Source organism: Mesoplodon densirostris, chromosome 6, assembly GCF_025265405.1.
Source record: "Mesoplodon densirostris isolate mMesDen1 chromosome 6, mMesDen1 primary haplotype, whole genome shotgun sequence".
Taxonomy (NCBI): domain Eukaryota; kingdom Metazoa; phylum Chordata; class Mammalia; order Artiodactyla; family Ziphiidae; genus Mesoplodon; species Mesoplodon densirostris.
The window spans coordinates 90,003,664-90,013,284 of record NC_082666.1 but is presented as its reverse complement, the minus strand read 5'-3'; positions in this window follow the sequence as shown (position 1 = coordinate 90,013,284).

Below are 9,621 nucleotides of genomic sequence, written 5' to 3'. Positions count from 1 at the left end.
TATTAAATACACATCAAAATGATAACACTGTAACAATTATCTCAATTTATTTACTTTTACCATTTTTCTCAGAATCTCAGAATGAAACTCTGACATCTTTAAATCCTTGCCCCCGTCATGTTTACTTTTTTACTTTATTTTTATGGCCTGGAAATTGTATTAGGTATGTTCATTGTGTGTGTTTCTGGAAGGTCCATTTGTAGCCTCAGCCTGGTTGGGAAGGCAGGACCAGTAGGTGAGGAGCGATGGGGTGGGGTTAGTGGATATGTAGGGCCAAGGTAAATTTGAGGGTTGACTTCTTGTAAACTTTGTAAAAAGTGCATTTCACAATCTATTCTAATAACCTTTGGTCCTCTTCCTTCTTTCCAGGGTTTGCTCATTGGCTAACTATTGTCATATTAGTTTGGAATGTGTAAAATTCAGTTTCTGCAAGAATGTCATCCTGGATGTGGTTAAAAAACTTTGTAAAAACTGTCGACGGTAAGAGATGTTGATTTTGCCCACTTGAGTCTCTTTCAGTCCCAAATGCCATTATGAAGTAAAGAGGAAACGTGATATTAGCTGTGCATTGGTTTGTGCTATATAAATCCTCGTGGTTGTTTCCATTTTATTAACAGAGTTCTAGCAATCATTAAATATTTCCCAGAAAATAGCTTCTGGTAACTTTATTTAAGACTAGGGCTTCCCTGGTGGCGCAGTGATTGGAAATCTGCCTGCCGATGCAGGGTCCGGAAGGATCCCACATGCTGCGGAGCGGCTGGGCCTGTGAGCCATGGCCGCTGGGCCTGTGCGTCCAGAGCCTGTGCTCTGCAATGGGAGAGGCCACAACAGTGAGAGGCCCACGTACCGAAAAAAAAAAAAAAAATATATATATATATATATATATATATATATATATATATATATGTATCTGTTTTCTCAAGTTTGATGGCATCTCCTTTGAGAAACAAAGTACAAGTCAAGGTTACTTTAAACACTTTTCATGCATTTAACATGCTTAGAATCTAGGCTCAACTGTATCTCCTCCACATAATCTATGGCCTTGTCTTTTCTTTTTTATATTGAAGATTCTCCATCTTTGCAGCTGCACCATCACTTCTGACCTGTGCAAAATAAAAGAAGCTTACGAAAGGGTCAAAGTATTTCACAACACATCTGCCCTTACCTGCTAATGTTTTCAGGAAAATAGCATTTCTAGTAACAAAGACTTTGAAAATATACTTAAATATGCCCAGAAATTTTCCCAATTAAAATAAGATATAAGATTTTTTGAAGTAACCTTATTTTATTCAGTATTTTGAGTCATAGATTGATCAGTAATACAGACATCAAGCTTCCCTGGTGGCGCAGTGGTTGAGAGTCCACCTGCCGATGCAGGGGACACGGGTTTGTGCCCCGGCCCGGGAAGATCCCACATGCCGTGGAGCGGCTGGGCCCATGAGCCATGGCTGCTGAGCCTGCGCGTCCGGAGCCTGTGCTCCGCAACGGGAGAGGCCACAACAGTGAGAGGGCCACGTACTGCAAAAAAAAAAAAAAAAAAAAAAAAAAAATACAGACATCACTTTAAGTTCTGCCAGCTGTAGATATAAATTATTTTAAAATTTAGATGGAGATAGGTAAGCAAGAGGTAACTGCACATGAAATTTTGACATCATACAAAAATAATGCATTTTGCATGCCAAACATCTCTGTCCTCTCCACCCCTCTAAATAATGATAAAGTGAAAAAGTACAGAATTTTAAGTGTTTGTATTTTCTTGCTTGCTTGTAATGCATTTAAATTTTTACCTGAGATTACTATGGTACATTACAATCTACTTTTCTTCAGTTACTCAATGTATTATGAGACAAGAATAAGTTGGATAACTCTGAAAGGAATATTTATTCTCTTATAACTCACAAATATTTAATTGTATACACTCTGGTTTTGTATGTACTACAGTGTACTACAGCAATGTCAGATGTGTTGATTTCAGCAGGACTTGTGTCAGGGCATTGCAGTGACTTCTAGGTAGCCCATGTATTCCATAGGGCCCTTTCACAAACTGCAGACAATGCCACGCCCTTAGACTTGAGTTACTGTGGAGAATATTTCACGCCAAGGAAATAGTTGTGCACTGCCTTTAGCTGTTTCTGGATGCTAAAATAGAAAATAAATGCCTCCTATTTCTTTTTTCTCCTCTCTTTCCTCTAATTTTTCAAAATAGTAAAGATAGATTATGTAACCTTTGCCTTCCCCTGAGTACGGATATTCAAAAGCATTCCTTAGTACCTTGTGAGGTACTTTAAACACTTAAAAATACAAAAAGCAACCCAATAGGACTCCTTTAAGAATCTTTTTATAAGCTGAAGAGTCCTTTCAAAATGTGAGTGATTCCTCAATAGAACAGACTACAAAGTCCAGAAATAAACTCAAATACGTACAGGAATTTAGTATATGCCAAAGGTGGTATTTAAATCCATGGCGAAGAGATTGTTGTATAAATGGTGTTGAGACAACTAGGCAGAAATTCAGAAAAAAATAAAGTTGAATCTACAACTAACACCTGACCCAAAATAAATTCCAGATGAATCAGAGTTTTTGTTTTTGTTTTTGCGGTACGCGGGCCTCTCACTGTTGTGGCCTCTCCCGTTGCAGAGCACAGGCTCCGGACACACAGGCTCAGTGGCCATGGCTCACAGGCCCAGCCGCTCTGCGGCATGTGGGATCCTCCCGGACCAGGGCACGAACCCGTGTCCCCTGCATCGGCAGGCGGACTCTCAACCACTGCGCCACCAGGGAAGTCCTGAATCAGTGTTTAAACGTGAAAAATAAAACTGTGAAAAAGACTAAAAAAAGAAAAAAGCATTCCTGTGGCCTGAGCTGACATAGTACATGGTAAGCAATGTCCTTGTAAGTGACAGGTCATAATGAAATTGTGGAAACTTTGGTAGGAAAAGCAGGATCCAACTCTTCCCCTAAGGCTGGGAAATGGTTTGGTTAGGGAGAAGTGAAAAAAGCTAAGGGATGTTCAGTATTTACATTTTGTCATGACAATAAGGAGCTATCAAGTTAGTCATGTAATCAAGTGTGGCATATTTGGGGGACAGGAGGAGCCCTGATGGAGACTAAAGCAGAAAAGTTTGTATATACAGTATAAGGTGGGACCAGATTGTAGAGGATTTTGTATGCCCAGATGAAGAGCTTACCCTTGGTTCTCTTTTTACTGAGACACCTCTAGGGGTCGATGAGCTTGGGTGCAGGCTTTCGCAACCTCAGGACTACTGACTTTTTTTTTTTTTTTTTGCGGTACACGGGCCTCTCACTGTTGTGGCCTCTCCCATTGCGGAGCACAGGCTCCGGACGCTCAGGCTCAGCGGCCATGGCTCATGGGCCCAGCCGCTCTGTGGCATGTGGGATCTTCCCGGACCGGTGCACGAACCTGCATCCCCTGCATCAGCAGGCGGACTCACAACCACGGTGCCACCAGGGAAGCCCAGGACTACTGACATTTTTGACCAGATAATTTTTTTGTTATGGGTGGCTGGGCCTGTACATCATAGGATGTTTAGCAGCATCCCTGGCCTATACCTACTAGATACTAGCATCTCCCCCTTTTCAAATTGTGACAACCAAAAATGTCTCCAGATATTGCCAAATGTCTCCTGGGGAACAAAATTACCACTGATTGAGAAACACTAAGCTCCAAAATGACAGAATAATTGGTGTTTAAGAAGGACTGTCCAGCTGTGGTTGTGTAGAACGAACAGGAGGTTGGCAGGACAGAAGCCTGAGAGAATGTGTTAGAGGCTAAGTATGGTATATTATTATAGTAAGGGCCTCCAGTAAAGTACATCTCCCTGTATTCACGACCTTGTATAATCTCCTCCTCCATTGACTTAGAGCTTGGCCATGTGACTTCCTTTGATCCATGGAATAGCAACAAACATGACCCAAGCTGAGGCTTGAAAAGCATTTGTGCATTGGTCCTAAACCTCTTGGAGCACTGCCACCATGTGACAAAGCTGGTGTGAGCCTCCTGAGGACACGTGTCCAGCTAACAGCCAGCACCAACTTCCAGACGTATGGGTGAGGCACTCTTAAGACCAAGCAGCCACAGTAAAGCTACCGTGACTATATGATCCCAGGCAAGCCAGCAGAAAAACCACCTACCTGAGCCCTGCCCAAGTTGATGGTGGTGAGATTATGCTGCTATTTTAAATCACTAGGTGTTTGTTGTGTTGTTATGATAACTGTTGTGATAACTGGAGTAGATTAAAATCAGTGGAAATGAGAAGGTGTGTATACAGACGTTTGGAATAATCCATGTTTCTTGATGACTCCTCAGTGAAGGGGCTTATTGAAAGGACAAAGCAGGTCAAAGAATATAAGAATTTCGAATTGAGTGCAAAGGTCAGTGTGAGTTAAGGAAGGAAGTTGCAAAAGCAGTCTTCAAGAAAGCATTTCTGGCAAAGCAGTTAAAAATATTAACATCTATTTTGAAAAATACAGATATTTATTAATTGCTAACAGAATGATTATAATAATATTTCAAAGATCCAGTTTAATAAGTATATCTGAAAAGCTTTAAAGGCATTACCGAGGTAATAAGTGGGATTACCGAGGCCACTTTTTACTTTATATGGAAAAATCAGTCTTTAGAATAAACAGGAAAGCACATAAACCCAAAATCAATAACAATTTTTTTGCACTAATAATAAAATTCATTCCAATGTATTAGTTATCTACTTGTACAGAACTATATTCACTTAGCAATTAGATTGCTAAGACCAAGGCTTATTAATAGAATGTCTTTCAGGGCTTTCCTGGTGGCGCAGTGGTTGAGAGTCCGCCTGCCGATGCAGGGGACACGGGTTCGTGCCCCGCTGTGGGAAGATCCCACATGCCGAGGAGCGGCCAGGCCCGTGAGCCATGGCCACTGAGCCTGTGCGTCGTCCGGAGCCTGTGCTCCGCAACGGGAGAGGCCACAACAGTGAGAGGCCCGCGTACCGCAAAAAAAAAAAAAAAAAAAAAAAAAAGAATGCCTCTCATAATTTACTAGTTAAATTTACAGATGGCAAATATCAGTGGCATTTACAGCTTGACGGATGCTGTGAGTGTTGACCTTATTTATTGTACTATTCAAGAAGAAACAGTTCTTCGGATGTTTAGCATTTAGCTTTCTGTTTAAGAACATCAGCTTGAAGAAATGTGTCAGTCAAATCCTCTATTTTTATGACACTGAAAACAAAGTAATAAGCAATAGAGAGGATTCAGAATGAGAATAAATGGAATATAGTCATTACTAAAAGAAATGGAAATAAATAAAAAAGTCTAAAAAGTGGAGGGAACTGATGTGATAAAGTAAAAATAACCCAAATGCATTTTCACAAGCTATGAGAATCACCAAAGGGAACATATACATAAGTCATAGGACAAAGTGAGGGTCTCTTGAAAATAAGATGAGTTTTTTTTTTTTAAAAAAAGGATAAAAATGGATGAATTTTAAAGATCTTATACCCATTAAGCAGCCAGTATTAAGGAAACAACAGTACTGTTGAAATTAAGATCAAAGGGTAACATACATCTGCACATATAATTTCCATAAGATTTGTTTAAAAGCTACCTCAGTCCTTGTTTAAATATTGCTGCCTGTCAAGGATTTTGGTTATTAATTTTCTCAGGTTTTGGAGACAAGAACTGTGAAAAATTATTTGGATTTGAGGATCTGGAAGATCTATGTGATTCCTAATGTGCATTAACTAGTTGGATCTTAATGTTGGACGGACATGCATTAAAGAAAGCCAGTAAAATCAGAGAATGGGGGTCTTCTGGTAAATCTTGTATATACAGAAGTTTACCAATTTTCCGGAATCGGAAAAGAATAAAATACACATAACGTTAACCAATTTGGAATCCTACCCCTACTTTCCTTTCCCCTTTCTGTCCAGTTAGTTAGCTCCCTACGCTCCTGCCAGCTCTTGATTGACCCGAGTAAACACTGTTGACGCCGAAGAGCCTACTGCCTCACTCCCAGCTCCGGCCGGGCCCCCCAACTCCAAGAGCCCCAAACCCAGGCTCCAGAGCTCTGCACGGGAAGCACAGCCGGGATCCCGGAGGCGCGGGAACCGGAGCTGGGCGCTCCTTCTCCCAGGCTGGGCAGAGCCAGGCCCCGCCGGGAAGGCGCGTGCGGCCGCGCCGGGGTCTCAGTCGCGGGCGGGCATTTTTGCGCGGGGTCAGGGGCGCGCTGGCACCGCTCCAGGGCTGGCAGAACGCGAAGCCGCGTCGGAGCGCGCCATTACGACCCACCCAGGCGCCTCGCCCCGCCCGGAGGTTCCCGCCAGTGGCCAAACCAGCCCGAGTCGCCGAACTTGCCGCGGCTCCCGGGGGCAGCAGGTGGCTCCGGACTCCCCGCTGTCGCCACATCCGGGGCGGACCGCGTGCCCCGTCGCGCCGCGGAGCCCTTTCGGTTGGCCCCACCAGGCGGGACGGAGGCGGACGGGGACCTGGAGGAGCTGACCGGACTGCGCTCCGTCTTCGTCGCCTGCGAACCGCTCAGGGCAGCTGGAGCGCAAGAAGTTCAGCACGCTGTGGGCGGAGCTGCGTGTGCTCTCGGCCGACGCCGAGGCCGGCTCCGGAGGCTGGAAGCCGACTGCGACTGCGCCTCACCTTCCAGGAGTTTGCTCTCGGCTTCCGCTGGGCCGGGCGCGGGGGACGGCGCCTTGGCTGGGGCCCGCAAGAACCAGGCGGGGTCCGACCCCGGGGACAGCGAGGAGGACGAGGGCGACAAGGACGCGGCGGCGGCTCTGGCCGCCTCCTGGGACGTGGCGAGCCCTGGCTAGGCTTGGCAGGACTTCCAGGCACGACTCTGGGACGAGGCCAAGTTCATCCCTAGGTTCGTGTGTAGTTTGGAGGGCGGGAGGTGGTGGTGGTGTTTCCTGTCCTCCCAGGGGCGCTGCCATCTCTCCTCCTTACACTGCGGAGTGTGCAGCCCGCCTAGTCTCTCTCCTTTTTCTCCCTTCACCGACTCGCTTTAACTTCCCCAAGACGAGATGCCCTAGCGTTAAGGAAAGGGAATGCGTTCAGAGTCAGAGTTTGGGGAGAAAGTTTTACTTGCTCATATCTGAGCCCTGCAAAGGGCACTTTGTTAGTTATACAGGCCAAAGTGAAATCCGCAGCGTCCGGAGAATCTTCCCAGACACTGATTTAGCAGCGCTCCCACTTCTCAACGACTTGATTACGGCACCTTGTACTCCAGGCCTCCTGGATGCACCTGAGCGGCACCTGAGCCGCGACCCGGGCTGTTAGCCAGTTTGGCTTTCGCTATAGCAGTTTTTGTACTCCCTGTTTTCCTGCTACTACATAGAAAACAAGACATTGTTGTGCATTTATATTGCACACAAATATTCATGGATGCCTACTACTTTACAAGCTCATTTGTTTGATTTTCAGAATTAAACAGGGTCGTAGACTTTCTTATCTCTGGTTGCTGGAGAAATTGATGGAGAAATGTATGCGCACGCACACGTTGAGCATTTGACTGAGGCAAGGCATAAGAGGAATTCATCTCTCTCCTCTAATCAGAGCTGAAGCTTTTCAGAGTTTTCTCAGTTCCATTTGTAGTGATAGCGATTGTCATTTCTGGACTGATTCACGTTGATAAATTAACCCAGAACCCCGCATTCTTAGAAACAGAAACACAAGGGTCCAGCTGGCACTGGAACCACAATGGGTTTGTGCATGGGCACTGGTTGTGCCACAGTAGCCAGACCAGGGACAGACCCAGGGTGGGTGCATCTAGTGTAGCAGGGGTTAGTGTGATTGGTGACCTGCCAGACAGCGCTAGGGTGGGATTCGTTCAGGTGCCAAAATTGGACCCATGCTGTCAGCTGTTTCATGTGATTTGCACCTTTTCTACACACACAGTGTTGAAGAGGACTCTTTTGCTGAATAATTTAGAAGCAAGAAATTTAATGCAGAAGGAACCAAAACTACCCATGTGTGACCTGTATATGGGTTGTCAAAATGGATTACTTCAGCATGTCTGTACAACTATAAAGATGATGGCTAAAATAGAGAGGAAAAGAGCAACAGTTGAACACCAATCCCACTTCACTAGATTTTTTAAAACACATAACTACAAGTACACAGAGGCATGGTTTCAGCATTGGTCGGCGTTTCCTTTACATTTCCCTTTCTTGGGTTCCACTTTAGGGCTTTTCCCTCTGATCATCTTCTTTTGTAATAGTGCAGTTGCTTCATAAACCCACTTTACCTACATGATGTGGTGCTTTGCAAGATGAGAACGGAAGAGAGGAGAGGTGGACGCAAAGAGAGAAACACAGAGAGTGATCTGGAGACACAGAGGGAGAGGGACAGGGTGAGAGGCGGCAGAAGACGAGCAGACGGATGGAGAGACACTGACTGATTGATGAGATAGTGCCTCAGTTTCCCTTCTCTTCCCACTCAATGAGAACGGCCCTGAGGCAGCTTGAGATGCGAGAGTTAAATCAGCTCTTCTCTGGTTGATCTCAGCTCTTGAGTATCTTCCAAATGTGAGCATCTGGGTGCTTTGGACTGTGTTTGTAGTGTTTGAAGATAAATATATTTTTTTCACTCATATGGCCAGTAATATCTTGTGCTCTCCAAGGAGATAAAGATTTGTTTCAGCCTTGAGGCATGATGGTGGGTTGAGCCTCGGTCCTGGAAGAGTGTTTGTTTTTTTTTTTTTAAATACAGTATTTATTTATTTATTTTTAAAATGTATTTATTTTTATTTATTTATTTTTGACTGCATTGCATCTTCGTTGCTGCACTCGGGCTTTCTCTAGTTGTGTCAAGAGGGAGCTAATCTTCGTTGTGATGCACGGGCTTCTCCTTGTGGTGGCTTCTCATTGTTGTGGCTTCTGTTGTTGCGGAGCACAGGCTCAGTAGCTGTGGCACGCGGGCTCAGTAGTTGTGGGTTGTGGGCTCTAGAGCGCAGGCTCAGTAGTTGTGCTGCTCCGTGGCATGTGGGATCTTCCTGGACCAGGGCTTGAACCCCTGTTCCCTGCATTGGCAGGCAGATTCTTAACCACTGCTCCACCGAGTGTTTTTGACTGTGTGTAATGCTTTCCTTTGGCACTGGCTTTGGGGCCTATCAGTGTGCTAGCCACAGGCTTTCCAGAGATCCTTTGCCTTTTATGCATTCAGAACTGGAGATATATAGAGACAGATGCATAAAGATCTATCCATCTATCTATCTATATCTTTATCTGTATCTCTCTATATATATCTTTGTTTTCTAATTGTTGCTGGCTTGTTGCTTTTTGTTTCTTCCCTTCAGTATATCCTCTGTCACAATTATGTGTCATTACTGCTGAGTGGGAGAAGCCTACCTGTCTGTGAAAAGCACAGCCTACCTTGAACCTTCCAAACCTTGTGCCTGGGCCTGGCAGGAATCTGTGTGTGGCTTAGTTTTTCTGAGCTCTGCTTGCTGGTGGTGACCCCTTCTGGTTCTGATATTTGAGTTTCATCTCAAGATAGTAACTTCTTTTTGACCTCCTGGCCCCAGAAAGGTATTCTGGCTTTCCCATCCTTAGAGGACTACCAGTGTTGGCCATTGGGACAGTGGCCTGCTCTTACCCTCAGATCTCACTGTTT